This window comes from Pipistrellus kuhlii, unplaced genomic scaffold (assembly GCF_014108245.1).
Source record: "Pipistrellus kuhlii isolate mPipKuh1 unplaced genomic scaffold, mPipKuh1.p scaffold_m20_p_1, whole genome shotgun sequence".
Classification (NCBI taxonomy): Eukaryota; Metazoa; Chordata; class Mammalia; order Chiroptera; family Vespertilionidae; genus Pipistrellus; species Pipistrellus kuhlii.
In genome coordinates this window covers 93,340,022-93,351,394 of record NW_023425404.1, presented here as the reverse complement: position 1 = coordinate 93,351,394, position 11,373 = coordinate 93,340,022, and the positions used below count along the sequence as shown (strand labels likewise).

Genomic DNA, 11,373 nt, shown 5'->3' with positions numbered 1-11,373 from the left:
CCATCTTTGACCACATGGGAGTGGCCATCTTGTGTCTTGGAGTGATGGTCAATTTGCATATTACTCTTTTATTAGATAGGATTCTCCAGAGTGCCTTTACCATATTGTATTCCCACCAGTCCTGTGCAAGAGTTCCAGTTACTCCATACTCTTGTCAGCACTCATCAGAATTTTTTTTATATTAGTCATTCTAATAGGTATGTAATGATATCTCATTCTAGCTATTATTTGCATTTCCCTAAGGACTAATGATGTGAACAGCTGTTCATATGTTTATTTGCCATTTGTTTATCTTCTTTTGGAGATATATGTTCAAGTCTTTTGCACATTTTTATTTTTAAAATATATTTTTATTGATTTCAGAGAGGAAGGAAGAGGGAGAGAGAGGTAGAAACACCAATGAAGAGAGAGAATCATTGATCAGATACCTCCTGCATGGCCCTTACTATGATGGAGCCTGAAACCTGGGCATGTGCCTTGACATGGAGTTGAACCATGACTTCATGGTTCATAGGTTGATGCTTTCTTATTGATGAAGTATGAGTTTTTTTTGTTTCTGTTTTGTTTTTAATATATTCTGGATAGAAGTCCTTTATTGGATATGTGATTTGAAAATACTTTCTTCCAGTCTGTGACTTATTTTTTTTATTCTCTTAATAGTGTCTTTCACAGAGGAAAAGTTTTTAATTCAATGAATTTCAATTTATCAAAAATTTTAAAGGATTTTGTTTTGTGAACCAATAGCACAAGATTTTCTATTTGTTTTATCTGTGTTATAGTTTTTCAATTTTACTTTTAAATCTGTAATTTTGGCCAAGACCGGTTTGGCTCAATGGATAGAGCGTTGGCTTGGGGACTGAAGGGTCCTGGGTTTGATTCCGGTCAAGGGCATGTACCTTGGTTGCGGGCATATCCCCAGTAGGGGGTGTGCAAGAGGCAGCTGATCGATGACTCTCTCTCATCGATGTTTCTAACTCTCTATCTCTCTCCCTTCCTCTCTGTACAAAATCAATAAAATATATTTAAATCTGTAATTTTGTTGTTAATCTTCACCTGAGGATATTTTTTTCCATTGACTTTTAGAGAGAGGGAGGGAGGACAAGAGAGAGAGAGACATCAATGTGAGAGAGACACATTGATTGGTTGCCTTTTATAGGCACCCTGACCAGGGCCAAGGATTGAACTTGCAGCAAAGTGTGTGCCCTTTGACAGGGAATTGAACCCATGATCCTGCAGTGCACAGGCCAGCACTCTAATCACTGAATACACTATCCAAGGCCTGCGATTTATTTTTATTTAATATTTGCTTTTGATGTGAGGTATAGGTTGAGGTTCAAACTTTGCATATGAATATTCAACCACCAACTATTGAAAAGGCAACCTATTGAATTGTTTTCATACCTTTGTCAAAACTTTGAACAGACACTTCATAAAAGAAGATACATGAATAGTAAATAAGCATGTGAAAATGTCTTCAACATCAGGAAAAGATCTTCATTGTTAGAGAAATGCACATTAAAACCACAATAAGTTATCACCGCCTACCTTTCAGACTGGCTAAAATTAAGTGTTGGTGAGGACATGTCAGATCTGGAACTCTCAGACACTGTAGGTGGGAATATAAAATAGTACAAACTATTTGAAAAGAGTTTGCCAGTTTCTTTAAAAATTAGTCACACAATTACCACTTCTTCCAACCTAGAGAAATGGAAACATATGTACATACACATGTCCAAAAACTCATACATGAAAGTTCATAACAGCTTTATGAGTAATAACTAAAACAGGACTCAGCCTGAATGCCCATTAAGTGAACAGATAAGCAAAATGGATACAGATACAGTGGAGTATTAAACAGCAATAAAAAGGAATGAACTATTGATACATGCTGCAACGTGGATCATTCTCAAAATAATTATATTAAGTTCAGGGAGCAAGACAAAAAGCAATTTCTGTATGATTTAATTAATATTAAATTTTAAGAAATGTAAACAAACATAAATGATAGGAAGTAGATCAGTGATAGCCAGGAGTTAAAGTAGGTAGGTAGAGATGAATAGGAAGAAAGGATTACCAAAAGACACAAGGAAACTTTGGGAATAATGGATATGTTCATTAACTTGATTGAAGTGTCAAAATTTATCATCTTGTAGCCTTTCATTGTGTGCGGTTGGCTGTAAGTCAATTATATCTTAATAAAACTCTTTAAAATTGACTATATTTCTGGGGTCTCTATGCTATTCCACTTGTCTATGTGTTTTTTCAGTCTATACCATCCTGTTTCAATCACAGTAGTTTTATTTATTTAATTAGTTCTTAATTATGAATTTTAGAGAGAGAGAAAAGAAGGGATGGAAGAGTGAGAGAAACATCAATTTGTTGTTCCACTAATTTATGCATTCATTGGTTGATTCTCACTAGTGGCCTGAAAGGAAATTGAACCCATAACCGTGGTGTATTAGGAGGACACTCTAACCAACTGAGTTACCTGGCCAGGGCTTATAGTTTTATTTCATAGTATATATTAAAATCAGGAAATGTGAGTCTTACAATTTGTTCTTTTCAAAATTGTTTCGAGTATACTAGTTCCTTGGTTTTAAATGCAAATGTTGTAATTAGCTTGTCTATATCCACAAAGAATCATAATGGGATTTGCTTGGGATTGCCATCTATAGATCAATTGGGTATGTTTGACATTTTAACTATAATGATAATCTAATACATGAATGGAATATGTCTTCTCATTTATTTAGGTCTTCTTTGATGTCTTTTCTCAGTGTTTTGTAGTTTTTACCATTTATATCTTGCACATATTTTGTTAAAGTTATAGCTAAGTATATCATATTTTTTCCCCTTCCAATTAATTTATCACTTGTAGATATAGAAAAATGAGTTATTTTTGTTTAGTGACCTATCCCATGATCTTACTATACATACTTGGTTTTAGAAGCTTTTTTTTTTTTTTTGTACCTTTCTTAGGATTTTCTACGTCAACTATAAGAAGGACATTTTACTTCTTCCATTCCACTTTGAAGCCTTTTATATCTTGTCTAATTACAATTGCTAGGATTTCTAGTACAGCTAGGGTCAGAACTAACTATTCTTGTCTGTCATCACCCGAGGATATTTTCCCATTGACTTTTAGAGAGAGTGGAAGGGAGGGGGAGAAACAGAGAGAAATAAATATTGATGTGAGAGATACACATCAATTGGTTGCCTCCTGTATGAGCCCGACCAGGACTGGGGATCAAGCCTGCAACTGAGGTGTGTGCCCTTTACTGTAATCGAATCCAGGACCCTTCAGTCCTTGGGCTGATGCTCTATCCACAGAGCCAAACTAGCTAGGGTTCCACTGACCACTAATAAAGGGTAATATGCTATGTGTCCAGTCTGTCGTTCAACCAATCAAAGTGTAATACGCAAATTATATGCTAAGGCCACTCAACCACTTGCTATGACATGCACTGACTACTGGGAGCAGACGCTCTGACCAGTAGATTAACTTGCTGCTGCTGGTCCAGTCGATAGGGACTGAGCGAGATGGGCCAGACAAGCTCTGGAGCCCTCCCGTGGTCCTTTTCTGGCTGGCCAACATCCCGTATCCCTCCTCGGCCCCTATCATTCACTGGCGGGGTCCCTCAGCCTGACCTGTGTCCTCTCACAATCCTGGACCCCTCGAGGGATGTTGGAGAGTCAGTTTTGACTTGATGGCAGAACAACTTGTCACTATGAGATGCACTGACCACCAGGGAGCAGATGCTCAACACAGGAGTTGCCCCTTGGTGGTCAGTAAGCTCCTACAGGAGGAGTGCCCCTGAGCCAGATGCCAGGCTCATGGCTGCTGAGCACAGTGGTGGTGCTGTGATCCTCTCCCACCTCCGTAGCAGCAGTGCTAAGTTTGTCCGACTGGAGGCTTAAGCCCATTCCCCTCGAGGGCTCCTGGACTTCTAGAGAGCACAGATTGGGCTGAGACCCCTCCCAACCCCCTCCCCCCCCCCCAAGTACACAAATTTTGTGCATTTAGCCTTTAGTTCTTAACATAAGAAAAAAAGAGAAATAGCCAGGCAAGTCCCTGTCAGTGTGATGCAGGAGGGATACACAGTCAGCCATGAAGTAGTTTTCTTGACAAAAAATTAAACCAGAAGCAGACCAAAAAAGAAAAGTTCAGGATAAGACCATAGGATGCCAAAAAACAACCCAATGATCAAGAAAAATAACATTTTAATGCAATATTTTAAAAAAATCAAAATTAATTAAAAATGCATGATAAAAAAAATGCCAACATTTTAAACAATGGTAAGGTCAGTAAAGGTTTTTCCTTTGCTACAGGTTCCATATGGCTCTACTCTGGTGTCGAGTCTAGATCAGATGACCATTTTACAGTAATTACAAGGATAGAAGAAATGTTGAATGAATCCAGTATGTGGGAAACTACAGGATGATGATGATGAGTTCCTTCATGAAATTGCAAGAAAAAAATCCCCTGCAGTGCCTGAGTGTATAGTAGGTTACATAGATGTGCTCACTTTATGATGCTTTGGCAAGCCATACCTCATGATATGGGTATTTTTCAGCTATTGTATTGTAATAAAATGTTTTTTAAAAGATAAGGAAAAAGCACTTAAAACAGGTACTAGGTTCAGGTGATTTGATTTTGGTTGTTTATATAATTTTTTTAAAATGTTGTTTTTTAATGTTTAGTAATTTTTTAATAATTTATTACTATATAATTTATATAACTATGATTACTACCAAGTGTCTAGTTATGTTATATAATTTATAATTTTATAATTTATACAGTATACTTTTATGAATTATAAATTTAAGCCAAAGTTTTAAAAATACTTCTCTAGCTCATAATTATTAGAGATGCATACTGAAGTATATAGGGGCCAACTGAATGAAGCATTTGGATGTGTTTTTATTTATTTTGAAATATAGTTTTTATTGATAGTATTACAGATATCTCTCATTGCCTTCTGCTACCCTGATATGTTTTAAAATATCTTAGCAATTGCCCTAGCTGGCTCAACTCAATGGATAAAACATCAGCCTGTGGACCAAAGGGTTCCAGGTTCAATTCTAGTCAAGGGCACATGCCAGGATTGCAGGCTTCATCCCCAGAAAGGGATGTGCAGGAGGCAGATGAACAATGGTTTTCTCTCATCATTGATGTTTCTCTCTCTCTCTCTCCCTCTCCCTTCCTCTCCGAAATCAATAAAAATAAAAAATAAAAATAAATACCTTAGCAATTAATCCAGAAACTATGCCCTAAGGAAATTTTTAGTTACAAAGGAGGAAGAGAAAGAGAAGGTGAAGAAGAAGGAGGAGAAAAAAAAGAAAGGAAGGAGGAAAGAAAAAGTTCTAAATGAAGTAAATGCGGGGAAAATGATGATTGTTGAATCTGGGGAACATATTAGAGTTTATATTCTCTAATTTTGTGTTTGCTTAAAATTTTCTAATCATAAAATTATAAATAAAATAACCTGACATCCTACCTGTTGTCATTTTCTACCCCATTACCTTGTTTTATTTTTTGTCTAAACAATTACCTTGTTTTATTTTTTGTCTAAACAATTATCTTTTTTATGGGTGTATTGCAGGCCTCCTCCAAGAAAAATATAAGCACAAGGAGAACAGAATGTACCCGAGTCTTGTTCACTTCTTTCCCAGCAACAAAAAAGTTAAAACAATGAAGTTTGTCAGTATATTATATCTAACATAATTTCTCAAACAGTTGATGTCTGGTAATGGATACTTTATTTCTTTATTATTTAAAAAGTGCTGAGATTTTTCTCAGCACAGCCTCACTTTTTGACCCAAAGGGATCCCAGCTCCTCACAGGTGTCTCAACTCCTTTTTCCTTGGATAGAGTCAGACTTTGATGGATGCAGAGACTACATCCCCTCCAGGAGATCTTCACAGTCATTTCATAGTCCTGAGAGCTCATTGTCTGCCAATGGGTAACAACTATACAGCCCAGGACTTTCATTTGACCTAATGTTAATGTCCCCTGAAATCAAGCTATTGATTTCAAAGTACTTTGGGCTTTATAGACCCATCTTCCTTAAATTGTTGTAAGGTCATGCTCAACAAAGAACAGATGCAGCACTCTATTAATCTGCAATCATCAACTTCTAATCAGTTTCCAATGTCAGAGTCAGCTTCTCCATCTTTGAAGAGACTCTGCAACTGAGAACAAGAAAGTTTCTGTTCCAAAACTTAGCTCCTTAAAAGTAAAAGCACAGTTGAAATTTCTCACATGATATTCCTTGTGTTTAAAAATAGAACAAATCTACTTGCCTTTCTCATTTATTTTCTGTTCTCGGTTATAGGTCTGTGGACTTACGGTATTAGAAGAGTCATTTTTAGATAATGAAAATATTTACTCATGCTCATATTTGTTCTTTCTCTGAAGTCTGCTCCATGGTCCACTTGAAACAACATATTAGAGCCCCAAGTACATTTGCACAAATGAATGGATCTGAGTTGCTAATTGGGTTGGCCCTTTGGAATGTATCCCAGGTGCTTCAGGATGGGAACACTTCCCTCATTTTACACAGATGAGAGGCAGCTTCAATGGTTTCTTGGTCCCAACTCCATCCCTAAGATCCTCCTATCTCTCATAGGTATTCGCATTCCTTTTCAGATTCTTCATGTGTTCAGAGTTCAGGAGTCCTCGTTCCAGGTTTAATTATGCAGATTATACTTTCCCATAGGTTATGATGGGACATCACAGGCACTCCAAGGTACATTCCAGGGTCAGCGTGTTTCAGGACAAGGCATTGTCAATGAGTCCTTGGAATCTATGTGGCCTTTGAGAGGGCCTGCTTGGATGTTTGGAAACACTAAACTTATAGCACACTGTACAATATTTTTAAGGTGAAGAAAACAAGTTTTTATTCAGTGTCCATTCAAAAAATATTTCCTAAACTCCAGCCATGAGCCAGAGTTAATTAAATGCAATTGAGCTACATGATCTTTACCTCAAGGTTCATAATCCTGCAAAGAAAAGATATATAAACAATTGACTCTAATGCAACGTGATTAGTGCTCTAGGTAAGTCTTTTCTATACTTCATAGGATGAGTATATATGGCTAAGAGTTTTAGTGATGACATTTTTTTGGAAGCAATTTCTTTAAACTAGTATTGTGTACTTTTCTTTAATCCTTACAAGAACACTGATGTTGTAGGTATTATCATCATTCTATCTATGAGGAAACTGAATCTTAGAGAGGTGAGACAGGTCTCAGAGTCTGGAAATTAGCAAGGCTGGAATATAAACTAAGATCTTTTTTATTCCACAAAGATGAAGGTGTAAATTAGACTCTATGCAGAATATTGGGTTATAATCCCTTAGGGCTATGTCCCAAGTTGGACACCAGAGGGCGCTGAGAGCAAACCAATGGGAGGAATTTGCCTCCAGGGGCTACCATTTTGAAATTCATCTTTGAAGGTGTGTTAATAAGCACAGTGTTGAGAAAGCAGGTCTAAATGTACTGCACATTCCAGTTACAGATAAGGGCAAGGATCACTTAGGCTTCATCTTTCATCTAAAACATTTTAGCCCACTATTTCTTTTATCCACAGTATAGAATGCATGTGGAATTTAACTAGATTTATGTGTATGTCTTGGTTGCTTCTACGCATCCATAGCTGATTACAAATCAGGACTGCTGTGCAAACAGCTGCTCAACTAGACACTGGTTCAAGTGAAAGTAGCTCAGTTTACCTGGCCCATCTACATGCCCATCATTGTGAGAGGTGCTTTATGTGATGAAGTCCTCAGGCTATCGCCTATAGGATTATGTTCCCATTATGGAATGGGCACTCACCTGGATTGAAGGTAGTGCTGGAACCAGAAGTCAACATTCCTGGTTGTTTCAATTCTTTCCTCCTAGAGCATTGCCATTAGTTTATAGATGCTTTTCCATCATGTTTGCCACTTACAATATAGAATATGTGCTGAATTGGAAAAAAGGAGTTCACATTTTAGGGAAAGTAGTTAAAAATAACCAGTGACCAACGTGTCTTCAAATATATCCTTTCTCAGTGTTTCAGTCCTGCATAGCAGAAAGCAAGCAGAGCCGTTTTTTACCCAGCCACACCCTGGAATGATACAATGGTAGGTGTGGACGCACCTCTGGATCAATAGAGCCTTCCCCCAAGACATATGGTGGAGGGTTAGGGTAGTTTGCCCCTTATTCTATGTTTAGAGAAGGGACAGCCAACAACTTGTTTAAGTAAAGAAGTTATATGAAATAAGATGAGTTTGGAAGCATTAAGAGGGACCAGACACTAAGGCTCTTGGGAGAAGGGGGAAGTACTTGGGGGAGAGGGAGCATGCAAGAAACATTTCAGGACTAGAACCAACAGCTGAGTTGTTGGCCCTCACACTCTTTGGGTGTTTACTGTGTGCAATTTAAGTATTTTACTGGCACTTATTTAATCCTCACAAATCAAAGGAGGGGAGAATATTATTGTCCACCTTTTATGGGAAAAGAAACTGAGGCACAGATAAACAAAAGTTATTTGTGAAAGGTCACTAGGATTTGAACCCAGCTGTCAAAGCCCAGTACCTGCACTCTCCATATGTCATGCAGTCTCTTTTCCAGTCTGGGGCCATGGGAGATGGTGGTGTCCCTGGCTGGGATGAGAAGTCAAAAGGAACATGTGTAGAACGTGCAGATTGAGGAGTGTGTTTTGGACATGTGTATAGTTTGAATGTTCTGCCAGCACCTCAGGTGAAGATATCCAACAAGCTTTGAATCCCAATATGGAGAGAGAGCTGGTTTTCATTAAAAATGAAACATCTGTAAAATACTGTTGGCTGAGATTCCCAGTCAAATTATTCAAGAAAGACCTTCTATGCTAACAAACAGGAAGCCCAGGCTCCTACTGAAAGTTTTGCCAGAGCTTTAGAAAGAGCAGGTTCATTAGCAAGGTATTCAGGGTCTCTGGGCTCATGAAGGTCTGCAAGAGAGACCAAGTCCAAGCCTTGAAAATGGAGGAGGGGATGGATGAGTCTAAGGTCCCCTCAATTGTTTTGAGTGCCCTCCTCATTCTAAGCAATCTGTGCTTCTCATGCTGCCTGCCCATTGGAATTGCCTAGGGAGTTTTAAAAAACACTGATTCCAAGGCCTCATCCATAACTAATTAAATCAGACTAAGTCAGGGTAGACACAGGCAGTCTGAAAAGCTCTCTGGGTGATTCTAACGTGAGGCTGGGGGTAAGCACCAGAGCACTAGAAGGAGGGTTTTTCTTTAAAGATGATCAGAGCAGAGGGTAAAGTCTACAAAGTACTTGTCAGTTCATAAAGCATATACATGGCTTTATATTAAGGAGCACTGGATGGATGGGGAAACTTTGAATCAAAAAGAGAAATTACTTGCTGAAGGTCAAAACAGTTACTTATTAAAAAAGCTAGAACACAGATTTGCTGACTCCAAATTTGGGTTCCTTCATAAGATAACATAGGGCAATACTACAAATTGAAGGCCAAGTTCATCTGTATTCACAGTGAAAGGTGAGGATACAGGTGTTTGTTTGTTTTTCAAAGAAATTATGGTCCACGGGATTGAATCAAAAAACAGAGCTGCAGCCTGTGTGCCAGAGCATAAAGGAGTGGAAAAGTCTGAGCTAACCAGGCCCAGAGCTGGTGAAGCCCAGAGAGCCTGCGGCCAGGCGAGGGTCACGGCATTGCCCAGGATGAGGAGGCCTTTGAGCCACCTATAGCTGGTAGTGGTGGGAAGGGCAGATCTGAGTAATTCCTGGAGGCAGATCTGAGTAATTCTTCTGGGTCTTCAAAGGGACCCACTATGTTACTAACCAGATAATGAACACCAGCTAATTTGTATAGAGCTATGTAATTTAAAATACTTTATCTTTTTCCATTTTAACAATGGCTTGGAATATTATTCTACCTGGGGCATTGAAAGGATAACTGAAAGAATGCTTCTAATAAAATGCCCAGCACATAGGAGGTGCTGAAGCACATAGGAGGTGCTGAATAAATATTAGCACCTTTTGTGTTTCCTTTATTTATTTATTTATTTATGTATTTATTTATTTATTTTAGATGAATTTTAGTATCATTTTATTTTATTTATTTTTTGTTTATCTTAATCTGAGGGTATTTTTCCATTGAATTTTAGGGAGAGTGGAAGGAAGGAGGAGAGACAGAAAGAGAGAAACATCAATGTGAAAGAGATACATTGATTGGTTGCCTCCTGTAGACTCCCTGACGAGGGCCAAGGATTGAGCCTGCATCCTAGGTACATGCCTTTGACTATAATCAAACCCATGACCCTTCAGTCCACAGGCCAACACTCTATCCACTGAGCCAACCCGGCCAGGACTGTGGTTATTTTTAATGTGGAGGTGCAGTTCAGTGATGCTGAGTACAGTCCGGTGGTGGTTAGAGTGTGGGTTCCAGCACCAGCTCTTATCAATGTGGCCATTAAATCTTGGAAGAGTTAGTCATTTATCTCCACACTATCTCTGTTTTTTCTGGTGTAAAATAGAGATAATATCTGAACCTATCTCACATTTCTTAAGAAAATGAGATAACACATGGAAAACTCTCAGCATAGCCCCTGGCATCTAATCACTCTTCAATAATTATTAACAAATTCCATTAAATGTGGCCTGCCTCAACTCCCCCCAAATAGCAAGCAAATAAACGAACACTGAAGCCTTGAACAGTGCTCTTTCTGTGACACTCAGGCAGCTTCCAGTGATAATGGATATTAACCCCAGGAAAAGGAGCAACTGCATTTAGGCACTGACATCAAGACAAAGCACTCTGCAGGGAGATAATGAGGCTAAGTGGAGCTAGTAATGGCCTAAGGTCACAGAACTAGGAAGTGGGGGTTGGCATGTGGGAATCACATTGTGTGACCTCTAGTCCCACACCTTTGTTCTCAGAATCATCAGGCAGGCTTGTTAAAATCCAGATTCCAGGCCCTGTTTCCCAGAGTTTTTGATTCAGCAGGCCTGAGAATTTGCATTTTTAACAAGTTCAAAAGTGATGTCACTGCCAGTCCAGGGAGATCACATCTAGAGAGCTTGGTCTACTGCTCTGTGATTCATTGTGATGAAAGGGGTGGTGCTCTAACATTTGCATAAACTCTGCCACCTCTCAGGCGACCACAAGCCCCAGGGAGCCACAGGCACACTCAAGAAATGTTTTGGTTAAGTATTTCAGGGCCTCATGACACACTAACCACAGCCTTGTCAGGAGGCAGATTTTTGTCAGGCGTGATTTCAGAGCCAACACTCTGGGTTGAGTGTTTTATTTATTTTTTAAAATAGATTTTCATTGATTTCAGAGAGGAAAAGAGAGGGAGGGAGAGAGAAACATCAATGATGA

General features: G+C 38.7%; 1 long non-coding RNA gene across 1 annotated transcript; it reads right to left on the bottom strand.

Moving 5' to 3' along the window:
• Positions 1-5,768: 5,768 nt before the first annotated feature.
• Positions 5,769-8,127, bottom strand: LOC123653051. The gene is made up of 2 exons (XR_006742693.1): positions 7,837-8,127; positions 5,769-7,002 (listed from the first exon to the last, which is right to left on the bottom strand). It is a non-coding gene; the product is annotated as an uncharacterized LOC123653051 (long non-coding RNA).
• Between the last annotated feature and the right edge of the window lie 3,246 nt (positions 8,128-11,373).